Below are 13,378 nucleotides of genomic sequence, written 5' to 3'. Positions count from 1 at the left end.
AGGGGTTTGGGTCCATTGGGATTGTGTACAGTGGGAGTAAACGGGAAGGGGTTTGGGTCCATTGGGATTGTGTACAGTGGGAGTGAACGGGAAGGGGATTGGGTCCATTGGGATTGTGTACAGTGGGAGTGAACGGGAAGGGGTTTGGGTCCATTGGGATTGTGGACAGCGGGAGTAAACGGGAAGGGGTTTGGGCCCATTGGGATTGTGGACAGCGGGAGTAAACGGGAAGGGGTTTGGGTCCATTGGGATTGTGTCCAGTGGGAGTGAACGGGAAGGGGTTTGGGTCCATTGGGATTGTGGACAGTGGGAGTGAACAGGAAGGGGTTTGGGTCCATTGGGATTGTGGACAGCGGGAGTGAACGGGAAGGGGTTTGGGCCCATTGGGATTGTGCACAGTGGGAGTGAACGGGAAGGGATTTGGGTCCATTGGGATTGTGGACAGCGGGAGTGAACGGGAAGGGGTTTGGGCCCATTGGGATTGTGCACAGTGGGAGTGAACGGGAAGGGGTTTGGGTCCATTGGGATTGTGTAGAGTAGGAGTGAACGGGAAGGGGTTTGGGTCCATTGGGATTGTGTCCAGTAGGAGTGAACGGGAAGGGGTTTGGGTCCATTGCGATTGTGTACAGTGGGACTGAACGGGAAGGGGTTTGGGTCCATTGGGATTGTGGACAGCGGGAGTGAACAGGAAGGGGTTTGGGTCCATTGAGATTGTGGACAGCGGGAGTGAACGGGAAGGGGTTTGGGCCCATTGGGATTGTGCACAGTGGGAGTGAACGGGAAGGGGTTTGGGTCCATTGGGATTGTGGACAGCGGGAGTGAACGGGAAGGGGTTTGGGCCCATTGGTATTGTGCACAGTGGGAGTGAACGGGAAGGGGTTTGGGTCCATTGGGATTGTGTAGAGTGGGAGTGAACGGGAAGGGGTTTGGGTCCATTGGGATTGTGTCCAGTAGGAGTGAACGGGAAGGGGTTTGGGTCCATTGGGATTGTGTACAGTGGGACTGAACGGGAAGGGGTTTGGGTCCATTGGGATTGTGTACAGAGGGAGTGAACGGGAAGGGGTTTGGGTCCATTGGGATTGTGTGGAGTGCGAGTGAACGGGAAGGGGCCTTGTGTCCATTGGGATTGTGTACAGTGGGGTTGAACGGGAAGGGCTTTGGGTCCATTGGGATTGTGCACAGTGGGAGTGAACGGGAAAGGGTTTGGGTCCATTGGGATTGTGTAAAGAGGGAGTGAACGGGAAGGGGTTTGGGTCCATTGGGATTGTGCACAGTGGGAGTGAACGGGAAGGGGTTTGGGTCCATTGGGATTGTGTACAGAGGGAGTGAACGGGAAGGGGTTTGGGTCCATTGGGATTGTGCACAGTGGGAGTGAACGGGAAGGGGTTTGGGTCCATTGGGATTGTGCACAGTGGGAGTGAACGGGAAGGGGTTTGGGTCCATTGGGATTGTGTACAGAGGGCGTGAACGGGAAGGGGTTTGGGTCCATTGGGATTGTGTAGAGTGGGAGTGAACGGGAAGGGGTTTGGGTCCATTGGGATTGTGTATAGTGGGAGTGAACGGGAAGGGGTTTGGGTCCATTGGGATTGTGTACAGTGGGAGTGAACGGGAAGGGGTTTGGGTCCATTGGGAATGTGTACAGTGGGAGTGAACGGGAAGGGGTTTGGGTCCATTGGGATTGTGTACAGTGGGAGTGAACGGGAAGGGGTTTGGGTACATTGGGATTGTGTACAGTGGGAGTAAACGGGAAGGGGTTTGGGTCCATTGGGATTGTGTACAGTGGGAGTGAACGGGAAGGGGTTTGGGCCCATTGGGATTGTGTACAGTGGGAGTGAACGGGAAGGGGTTTGGGTCCATTGGGATTGTGTACAGTGGGAGTGAACGGGAAGGGGTTTGGGTCCATTGGGATTGTGTACAGTGGGAGTAAACGGGAAGGGGTTTGGGTCCATTGGGATTGTGTACAGTGGGAGTGAACGGGAAGGGGATTGGGTCCATTGGGATTGTGTACAGTGGGAGTGAACGGGAAGGGGTTTGGGTCCATTGGGATTGTGGACAGCGGGAGTAAACGGGAAGGGGTTTGGGCCCATTGGGATTGTGGACAGCGGGAGTAAACGGGAAGGGGTTTGGGTCCATTGGGATTGTGTCCAGTGGGAGTGAACGGGAAGGGGTTTGGGTCCATTGGGATTGTGGACAGTGGGAGTGAACAGGAAGGGGTTTGGGTCCATTGGGATTGTGGACAGCGGGAGTGAACGGGAAGGGGTTTGGGCCCATTGGGATTGTGCACAGTGGGAGTGAACGGGAAGGGATTTGGGTCCATTGGGATTGTGGACAGCGGGAGTGAACGGGAAGGGGTTTGGGCCCATTGGGATTGTGCACAGTGGGAGTGAACGGGAAGGGGTTTGGGTCCATTGGGATTGTGTAGAGTAGGAGTGAACGGGAAGGGGTTTGGGTCCATTGGGATTGTGTCCAGTAGGAGTGAACGGGAAGGGGTTTGGGTCCATTGCGATTGTGTACAGTGGGACTGAACGGGAAGGGGTTTGGGTCCATTGGGATTGTGGACAGCGGGAGTGAACAGGAAGGGGTTTGGGTCCATTGAGATTGTGGACAGCGGGAGTGAACGGGAAGGGGTTTGGGCCCATTGGGATTGTGCACAGTGGGAGTGAACGGGAAGGGGTTTGGGTCCATTGGGATTGTGGACAGCGGGAGTGAACGGGAAGGGGTTTGGGCCCATTGGTATTGTGCACAGTGGGAGTGAACGGGAAGGGGTTTGGGTCCATTGGGATTGTGTAGAGTGGGAGTGAACGGGAAGGGGTTTGGGTCCATTGGGATTGTGTCCAGTAGGAGTGAACGGGAAGGGGTTTGGGTCCATTGGGATTGTGTACAGTGGGACTGAACGGGAAGGGGTTTGGGTCCATTGGGATTGTGTACAGAGGGAGTGAACGGGAAGGGGTTTGGGTCCATTGGGATTGTGTGGAGTGCGAGTGAACGGGAAGGGGCCTTGTGTCCATTGGGATTGTGTACAGTGGGGTTGAACGGGAAGGGCTTTGGGTCCATTGGGATTGTGCACAGTGGGAGTGAACGGGAAAGGGTTTGGGTCCATTGGGATTGTGTAAAGAGGGAGTGAACGGGAAGGGGTTTGGGTCCATTGGGATTGTGCACAGTGGGAGTGAACGGGAAGGGGTTTGGGTCCATTGGGATTGTGTAGAGTGGGAGTGAACGGGAAGGGGTTTGGGTCCATTGGGATTGTGGACAGCGGGAGTGAACGGGAAGGGGTTATGCTCCATTGGGATTGTGTACAGTGGGAGTGAACGGGAAGGGGTTTGGGTCCATTGGGATTGTGCACAGTGGGAGTGAACGGGAAGGGGTTTGGGTCCATTGGGATTGTGTACAGAGGGAGTGAACGGGAAGGGGTTTGGGTCCATTGGGATTGTGCACAGTGGGAGTGAACGGGAAGGGGTTTGGGCCCATTGGGATTGTGCACAGTGGGAGTGAACGGGAAGGGGTTTGGGTCCATTGGGATTGTGGACAGCGGGAGTGAACGGGAAGGGGTTTGGGCCCATTGGTATTGTGCACAGTGGGAGTGAACGGGAAGGGGTTTGGGTCCATTGGGATTGTGTAGAGTGGGAGTGAACGGGAAGGGGTTTGGGTCCATTGGGATTGTGTCCAGTAGGAGTGAACGGGAAGGGGGTTGGGTCCATTGGGATTGTGTACAGTGGGACTGAACGGGAAGGGGTTTGGGTCCATTGGGATTGTGTACAGAGGGAGTGAACTGGAAGGGGTTTGGGTCCATTGGGATTGTGTAGAGTGCGAGTGAACGGGAAGGGGCCTTGTGTCCATTGGGATTGTGTACAGTGGGGTTGAACGGGAAGGGGTTTGGGTCCATTGGGATTGTGCACAGTGGGAGTGAACGGGAAAGGGTTTGGGTCCATTGGGATTGTGTAAAGAGGGAGTGAACGGGAAGGGGTTTGGGTCCATTGGGATTGTGCACAGTGGGAGTGAACGGGAAGGGGTTTGGGTCCATTGGGATTGTGTACAGAGGGAGTGAACGGGAAGGGGTTTGGGTCCATTGGGATTGTGCACAGTGGGAGTGAACGGGAAGGGGTTTGGGTCCATTGGGATTGTGCACAGTGGGAGTGAACGGGAAGGGGTTTGGGTCCATTGGGATTGTGTACAGAGGGCGTGAACGGGAAGGGGTTTGGGTCCATTGGGTTGGGTAGAGTGGGAGTGAACGGGAAGGGGTTTGGGTCCATTGGGATTGTGGACAGCGGGAGTGAACGGGAAGGGGTTATGCTCCATTGGGATTGTGTACAGTGGGAGTGAACGGGAAGGGGTTTGGGTCCATTGGGATTGTGCACAGTGGGAGTGAACGGGAAGGGGTTTGGGTCCATTGGGATTGTGTACAGAGGGAGTGAACGGGAAGGGGTTTGGGTCCATTGGGATTGTGCACAGTGGGAGTGAACGGGAAGGGGTTTGGGTCCATTGGGATTGTGTACAGAGGGAGTGAACGGGAAGGGGTTTGGGTCCATTGGGATTGTGCACAGTGGGAGTGAACGGGAAGGGGTTTGGGTCCATTGGGATTGTGGACAGCGGGAGTGAACGGGAAGGGGTTTGGGCCCATTGGGATTGTGGACAGCGGGAGTGAACGGGAAGGGGTTTGGGCCCATTGGGATTGTGCACAGTGGGAGTGAACGGGAAGGGGTTTGGGCCCATTGGGATTGTGCACAGTGGGAGTGAACGGGAAGGGGTTTGGGTCCATTGGGATTGTGTAGAGTGGGAGTGAACGGGAAAGGGTTTGGGTCCATTGGGATTGTGGACAGCGGGAGTGAACGGGAAGGGGTTTGGGCCCATTGGGATTGTGCACAGTGGGAGTGAACGGGAAGGGGTTTGGGTCCATTGGGATTGTGTAGAGTGGGAGTGAACGGGAAAGGGTTTGGGTCCATTGGGATTGTGGACAGCGGGAGTGAACGGGAAGGGGTTTGGGCCCATTGGGATTGTGCACAGTGGGAGTGAACGGGAAGGGGTTTGGGTCCATTGGGATTGTGTACAGAGGGAGTGAACGGGAAGGGGTTTGGGTCCATTGGGATTGTGCACAGTGGGAGTGAACGGGAAGGGGTTTGGGTCCATTGGGATTGTGGACAGCGGGAGTGAACGGGAAGGGGTTTGGGCCCATTGGGATTGTGGACAGCGGGAGTGAACGGGAAGGGGTTTGGGCCCATTGGGATTGTGCACAGTGGGAGTGAACGGGAAGGGGTTTGGGCCCATTGGGATTGTGCACAGTGGGAGTGAACGGGAAGGGGTTTGGGTCCATTGGGATTGTGTAGAGTGGGAGTGAACGGGAAGGGGTTTGGGTCCATTGGGATTGTGGACAGCGGGAGTGAACGGGAAGGTGTTTGGGCCCATTGGGATTGTGCACAGTGGGAGTGAACGGGAAGGGGTTTGGGTCCATTGGGATTGTGTAGAGTGGGAGTGAACGGGAAGGGGTTTGGGTCCATTGGGATTGTGTCCAGTAGGAGTGAACGGGAAGGGGTTTGGGTCCATTGGGATTGTGTACAGTGGGACTGAACGGGAAGGGGTTTGGGTCCATTGGGATTGTGTCCAGTGGGAGTGAACGGGAAGGGGTTTGGGTCCATTGGGATTGTGGACAGTGGGAGTGAACAGGAAGGGGTTTGGGTCCATTGGGATTGTGGACAGCGGGAGTGAACGGGAAGGGGTTTGGGCCCATTGGGATTGTGCACAGTGGGAGTGAACGGGAAGGGATTTGGGTCCATTGGGATTGTGGACAGCGGGAGTGAACGGGAAGGGGTTTGGGCCCATTGGGATTGTGCACAGTGGGAGTGAACGGGAAGGGGTTTGGGTCCATTGGGATTGTGTAGAGTTGGAGTGAACGGGAAGGGGTTTGGGTCCATTGGGATTGTGTCCAGTAGGAGTGAACGGGAAGGGGTTTGGGTCCATTGCGATTGTGTACAGTGGGACTGAACGGGAAGGGGTTTGGGTCCATTGGGATTGTGGACAGCGGGAGTGAACAGGAAGGGGTTTGGGTCTATTGGGATTGTGGACAGCGGGAGTGAACGGGAAGGGGTTTGGGCCCATTGGGATTGTGCACAGTGGGAGTGAACGGGAAGGGGTTTGGGTCCATTGGGATTGTGGACAGCGGGAGTGAACGGGAAGGGGTTTGGGCCCATTGGTATTGTGCACAGTGGGAGTGAACGGGAAGGGGTTTGGGTCCATTGGGATTGTGTAGAGTGGGAGTGAACGGGAAGGGGTTTGGGTCCATTGGTATTGTGTCCAGTAGGAGTGAACGGGAAGGGGTTTGGGTCCATTGGGATTGTGTACAGTGGGACTGAACGGGAAGGGGTTTGGGTCCATTGGGATTGTGTACAGAGGGAGTGAACGGGAAGGGGTTTGGGTCCATTGGGATTGTGTAGAGTGCGAGTGAACGGGAAGGGGCCTTGTGTCCATTGGGATTGTGTACAGTGGGGTTGAACGGGAAGGGGTTTGGGTCCATTGGGATTGTGCACAGTGGGAGTGAACGGGAAAGGGTTTGGGTCCATTGGGATTGTGTAAAGAGGGAGTGAACGGGAAGGGGTTTGGGTCCATTGGGATTGTGCACAGTGGGAGTGAACGGGAAGGGGTTTGGGTCCATTGGGATTGTGTACAGAGGGAGTGAACGGGAAGGGGTTTGGGTCCATTGGGATTGTGCACAGTGGGAGTGAACGGGAAGGGGTTTGGGTCCATTGGGATTGTGCACAGTGGGAGTGAACGGGAAGGGGTTTGGGTCCATTGGGATTGTGTACAGAGGGCGTGAACGGGAAGGGGTTTGGGTCCATTGGGATTGTGTAGAGTGGGAGTGAACGGGAAGGGGTTTGGGTCCATTGGGATTGTGGACAGCGGGAGTGAACGGGAAGGGGTTATGCTCCATTGGGATTGTGTACAGTGGGAGTGAACGGGAAGGGGTTTGGGTCCATTGGGATTGTGCACAGTGGGAGTGAACGGGAAGGGGTTTGGGTCCATTGGGATTGTGTACAGAGGGAGTGAACGGGAAGGGGTTTGGGTCCATTGGGATTGTGCACAGTGGGAGTGAACGGGAAGGGGTTTGGGCCCATTGGGATTGTGCACAGTGGGAGTGAACGGGAAGGGGTTTGGGTCCATTGGGATTGTGGACAGCGGGAGTGAACGGGAAGGGGTTTGGGCCCATTGGTATTGTGCACAGTGGGAGTGAACGGGAAGGGGTTTGGGTCCATTGGGATTGTGTAGAGTGGGAGTGAACGGGAAGGGGTTTGGGTCCATTGGGATTGTGTCCAGTAGGAGTGAACGGGAAGGGGTTTGGGTCCATTGGGATTGTGTACAGTGGGACTGAACGGGAAGGGGTTTGGGTCCATTGGGATTGTGTACAGAGGGAGTGAACGGGAAGGGGTTTGGGTCCATTGGGATTGTGTAGAGTGCGAGTGAACGGGAAGGGGCCTTGTGTCCATTGGGATTGTGCACAGTGGGGTTGAACGGGAAGGGGTTTGGGTCCATTGGGATTGTGCACAGTGGGAGTGAACGGGAAAGGGTTTGGGTCCATTGGGATTGTGTAAAGAGGGAGTGAACGGGAAGGGGTTTGGGTCCATTGGGATTGTGCACAGTGGGAGTGAACGGGAAGGGGTTTGGGTCCATTGGGATTGTGTACAGAGGGAGTGAACGGGAAGGGGTTTGGGTCCATTGGGATTGTGCACAGTGGGAGTGAACGGGAAGGGGTTTGGGTCCATTGGGATTGTGCACAGTGGGAGTGAACGGGAAGGGGTTTGGGTCCATTGGGATTGTGTACAGAGGGCGTGAACGGGAAGGGGTTTGGGTCCATTGGGATTGTGTAGAGTGGGAGTGAACGGGAAGGGGTTTGGGTCCATTGGGATTGTGGACAGCGGGAGTGAACGGGAAGGGGTTATGCTCCATTGGGATTGTGTACAGTGGGAGTGAACGGGAAAGGGTTTGGGTCCATTGGGATTGTGCACAGTGGGAGTGAACGGGAAGGGGTTTGGGTCCTTTGGGATTGTGTACAGAGGGAGTGAACGGGAAGGGGTTTGGGTCCATTGGGATTGTGCACAGTGGGAGTGAACGGGAAGGGGTTTGGGTCCATTGGGATTGTGTACAGAGGGAGTGAACGGGAAGGGGTTTGGGTCCATTGGGATTGTGCACAGTGGGAGTGAACGGGAAGGGGTTTGGGTCCATTGGGATTGTGGACAGCGGGAGTGAACGGGAAGGGGTTTGGGCCCATTGGGATTGTGGACAGCGGGAGTGAACGGGAAGGGGTTTGGGCCCATTGGGATTGTGCACAGTGGGAGTGAACGGGAAGGGGTTTGGGCCCATTGGGATTGTGCACAGTGGGAGTGAACGGGAAGGGGTTTGGGTCCATTGGGATTGTGTAGAGTGGGAGTGAACGGGAAAGGGTTTGGGTCCATTGGGATTGTGGACAGCGGGAGTGAACGGGAAGGGGTTTGGGCCCATTGGGATTGTGCACAGTGGGAGTGAACGGGAAGGGGTTTGGGTCCATTGGGATTGTGTACAGAGGGAGTGAACGGGAAGGGGTTTCGGTCCATTGGGATTGTGCGCAGTGGGAGTGAACGGGAAGGGGTTTGGGTCCATTGGGATTGTGGACAGCGGGAGTGAACGGGAAGGGGTTTGGGCCCATTGGGATTGTGGACAGCGGGAGTGAACGGGAAGGGGTTTGGGCCCATTGGGATTGTGCACAGTGGGAGTGAACGGGAAGGGGTTTGGGCCCATTGGGATTGTGCACAGTGGGAGTGAACGGGAAGGGGTTTGGGTCCATTGGGATTGTGTAGAGTGGGAGTGAACGGGAAGGGGTTTGGGTCCATTGGGATTGTGGACAGCGGGAGTGAAGGGGAAGGTGTTTGGGCCCATTGGGATTGTGCACAGTGGGAGTGAACGGGAAGGGGTTTGGGTCCATTGGGATTGTGTAGAGTGGGAGTGAACGGGAAGGGGTTTGGGTCCATTGGGATTGTGTCCAGTAGGAGTGAACGGGAAGGGGTTTGGGTCCATTGGGATTGTGTACAGTGGGACTGAACGGGAAGGGGTTTGGGTCCATTGGGATTGTGTACAGAGGGAGTGAACGGGAAGGGGTTTGGGTCCATTGGGATTGTGCACAGTGGGAGTGAACGGGAAGGGGTTTGGGTCCATTGGGATTGTGTAGAGTGGGAGTGAACGGGAAGGGGCCTTGTGTCCATTGGGATTGTGTACAGTGGGGGTGAACGGGAAGGGGTTTGGGTCCATTGGGATTGTGCACAGTGGGAGTGAACGGGAAAGGGTTTGGGTCCATTGGGATTGTGTACAGAGGGAGTGAACGGGAAGGGGTTTGGGTCCATTGGGATTGTGCACAGTGGGAGTGAACGGGAAGGGGTTTGGGTCCATTGGGATTGTGTACAGATGGGGTGAACGGGAAGGGGTTTGGGTCCATTGGGATTGTGTAGAGTGGGAGTGAACGGGAAGGGGTTTGGGTACATTGGGATTGTGGACAGCGGGAGTAAACGGGAAGGGGTTTGGGTCCATTAGGATTGTGTACAGTGGGAGTGAACGGGAAGGGGTTTGGGCCCATTGGGATTGTGGACAGTGGGAGTGAACGGGAAGGGGTTTGGGTCCATTGGGATTGTGTACAGTGGGAGTGAACGGGAAGGGGTTTGGGTCCATTGGGATTGTGTACAGTGGGAGTAAACGGGAAGGGGTTTGGGTCCATTGGGATTGTGTACAGTGGGAGTGAACGGGAAGGGGATTGGGTCCATTGGGATTGTGTACAGTGGGAGTGAACGGGAAGGGGTTTGGGTCCATTGGGATTGTGGACAGCGGGAGTAAACGGGAAGGGGTTTGGGCCCATTGGGATTGTGGACAGCGGGAGTAAACGGGAAGGGGTTTGGGTCCATTGGGATTGTGTCCAGTGGGAGTGAACGGGAAGGGGTTTGGGTCCATTGGGATTGTGGACAGTGGGAGTGAACAGGAAGGGGTTTGGGTCCATTGGGATTGTGGACAGCGGGAGTGAACGGGAAGGGGTTTGGGCCCATTGGGATTGTGCACAGTGGGAGTGAACGGGAAGGGATTTGGGTCCATTGGGATTGTGGACAGCGGGAGTGAACGGGAAGGGGTTTGGGCCCATTGGGATTGTGGACAGCGGGAGTGAACGGGAAGGGGTTATGCTCCATTGGGATTGTGTACAGTGGGAGTGAACGGGAAGGGGTTTGGGTCCATTGGGATTGTGTAGAGTAGGAGTGAACGGGAAGGGGTTTGGGTCCATTGGGATTGTGTCCAGTAGGAGTGAACGGGAAGGGGTTTGGGTCCATTGCGATTGTGTACAGTGGGACTGAACGGGAAGGGGTTTGGGTCCATTGGGATTGTGGACAGCGGGAGTGAACAGGAAGGGGTTTGGGTCCATTGGGATTGTGGACAGCGGGAGTGAACGGGAAGGGGTTTGGGCCCATTGGGATTGTGCACAGTGGGAGTGAACGGGAAGGGGTTTGGGTCCATTGGGATTGTGGACAGCGGGAGTGAACGGGAAGGGGTTTGGGCCCATTGGTATTGTGCACAGTGGGAGTGAACGGGAAGGGGTTTGGGTCCATTGGGATTGTGTAGAGTGGGAGTGAACGGGAAGGGGTTTGGGTCCATTGGGATTGTGTCCAGTAGGAGTGAACGGGAAGGGGTTTGGGTCCATTGGGATTGTGTACAGTGGGACTGAACGGGAAGGGGTTTGGTTCCATTGGGATTGTGTACAGAGGGAGTGAACGGGAAGGGGTTTGGGTCCATTGGGATTGTGCACAGTGGGAGTGAACGGGAAGGGGTTTGGGTCCATTGGGATTGTGTAGAGTGCGAGTGAACGGGAAGGGGCCTTGTGTCCATTGGGATTGTGTACAGTGGGGTTGAACGGGAAGGGGTTTGGGTCCATTGGGATTGTGCACAGTGGGAGTGAACGGGAAAGGGTTTGGGGCCATTGGGATTGTTTAAAGAGGGAGTGAACGGGAAGGGGTTTGGGTCCATTGGGATTGTGCACAGTGGGAGTGAACGGGAAGGGGTTTGGGTCCATTGGGATTGTGTACAGAGGGAGTGAACGGGAAGGGGTTTGGGTCCATTGGGATTGTGCACAGTGGGAGTGAACGGGAAGGGGTTTGGGTCCATTGGGATTGTGCACAGTGGGAGTGAACGGGAAGGGGTTTGGGTCCATTGGGATTGTGTACAGAGGGCGTGAACGGGAAGGGGTTTGGGTCCATTGGGATTGTGTAGAGTGGGAGTGAACGGGAAGGGGTTTGGGTCCATTGGGATTGTGGACAGCGGGAGTGAACGGGAAGGGGTTATGCTCCATTGGGATTGTGTACAGTGGGAGTGAACGGGAAGGGGTTTGGGTCCATTGGGATTGTGCACAGTGGGAGTGAACGGGAAGGGGTTTGGGTCCATTGGGATTGTGTACAGAGGGAGTGAACGGGAAGGGGTTTGGGTCCATTGGGATTGTGCACAGTGGGAGTGAACGGGAAGGGGTTTGGGTCCATTGGGATTGTGTACAGAGGGAGTGAACGGGAAGGGGATTGGGTCCATTGGGATTGTGCACAGTGGGAGTGAACGGGAAGGGGTTTGGGTCCATTGGGATTGTGGACAGCGGGAGTGAACGGGAAGGGGTTTGGGCCCATTGGGATTGTGGACAGCGGGAGTGAACGGGAAGCGGTTTGGGCCCATTGGGATTGTGCACAGTGGGAGTGAACGGGAAGGGGTTTTGGGCCCATTGGGATTGTGCACAGTGGGAGTGAACGGGAAGGGGTTTGGGTCCATTGGGATTGTGTAGAGTGGGAGTGAACGGGAAAGGGTTTGGGTCCATTGGGATTGTGGACAGCGGGAGTGAACGGGAAGGGGTTTGGGCCCATTGGGATTGTGCACAGTGGGAGTGAACGGGAAGGGGTTTGGGTCCATTGGGATTGTGTACAGAGGGAGTGAACGGGAAGGGGTTTGGGTCCATTGGGATTGTGCACAGTGGGAGTGAACGGGAAGGGGTTTGGGTCCATTGGGATTGTGGACAGCGGGAGTGAACGGGACGGGGTTTGGGCCCATTGGGATTGTGGACAGCAGGAGTGAACGGGAAGGGGTTTGGGCCCATTGGGATTGTGCACAGTGGGAGTGAACGGGAAGGGGTTTGGTCCCATTGGGATTGTGCACAGTGGGAGTGAACGGGAAGGGGTTTAGGTCCATTGGGATTGTGTAGAGTGGGAGTGAACGGGAAGGGGTTTGGGTCCATTGGGATTGTGTCCAGTAGGAGTGAACGGGAAGGGGTTTGGGTCCATTGGGATTGTGTACAGTGGGACTGAACGGGAAGGGGTTTGGGTCCATTGGGATTGTGTACAGAGGGAGTGAACGGGAAGGGGTTTGGGTCCATTGGGATTGTGCACAGTGGGAGTGAACGGGAAGGGGTTTGGGTCCATTGGGATTGTGTAGAGTGGGAGTGAACGGGAAGGGGCCTTGTGTACATTGGGATTGTGTACAGTGGGGGTGAACGGGAAGGGGTTTGGGTCCATTGGGATTGTGCACAGTGGGAGTGAACGGGAAAGGGTTTGGGTCCATTGGGATTGTGTACAGAGGGAGTGAACGGGAAGGGGTTTGGGTCCATTGGGATTGTGCACAGTGTGAGTGAACGGGAAGGGGTTTGGGTCCATTGGGATTGTGTACAGAGGGGGTGAACGGGAAGGGGTATGGGTCCATTGGGATTGTGTAGAGTGGGAGTGAACGGGAAGGGGTTTGGGTTCTTAGGGATTGTGGACAGCGGGAGTGAACGGGAAGGGGTTTGGCTCCATTGGGATTGTGTACAGTGGTAGTGAACGGGAAGGGGTTTGGGTCCATTGGGATTGTGCACAGTGGGACTGAACGGGAAGGGGTTTGGGTCCATTGGGATTGTTTACAGAGGGAGTGAACGGGAAGGGGTTTGGGTCCATTGGGATTGTGCACAGTGGGAGTGAACGGGAAGGGGTTTGGGTCCATTGGGATTGTGTACAGAGGGCGTGAACGGGAAGGGGTTTGGGTCCATTGGGATTGTGTAGAGTGGGAGTGAACGGGAAGGGGTTTGGGTCCATTGGGATTGTGGACAGCGGGAGTGAACGGGAAGGGGTGATGCTCCATTGGGATTGTGTACAGTGGGAGTGAACGGGAAGGGGTTTGGGTCCATTGGGATTGTGCACAGTGGGAGTGAACGGGAAGGGGTTTGGGTCCATTGGGATTGTGTACAGAGGGAGTGAACGGGAAGGGGTTTGGGTCCATTGGGATTGTGCACAGTGGGAGTGAACGGGAAGGGGTTTGGGTCCATTGGGATTGTGTACAGAGGGAGTGAACGGGAAGGGGTTTGGGTCCATTGGGATTGTGCACA

General features: G+C 55.8%; 1 protein-coding gene across 4 annotated transcripts in view; it reads left to right on the top strand.

Moving 5' to 3' along the window:
• LOC140395979 (uncharacterized) overlaps nucleotides 1-13,378 on the top strand; it is a 309,601-nt gene that overhangs the window by 183,901 nt on the left and 112,322 nt on the right. The gene's annotated exons all lie outside the window — the stretch shown is intronic.

This window comes from Scyliorhinus torazame, chromosome 19 (genome assembly GCF_047496885.1).
Source record: "Scyliorhinus torazame isolate Kashiwa2021f chromosome 19, sScyTor2.1, whole genome shotgun sequence".
Taxonomy (NCBI): Eukaryota; Metazoa; Chordata; class Chondrichthyes; order Carcharhiniformes; family Scyliorhinidae; genus Scyliorhinus; species Scyliorhinus torazame.
Note: the sequence above shows the minus strand (reverse complement) of the source record. Positions and strands in the feature narration are given on the sequence as shown.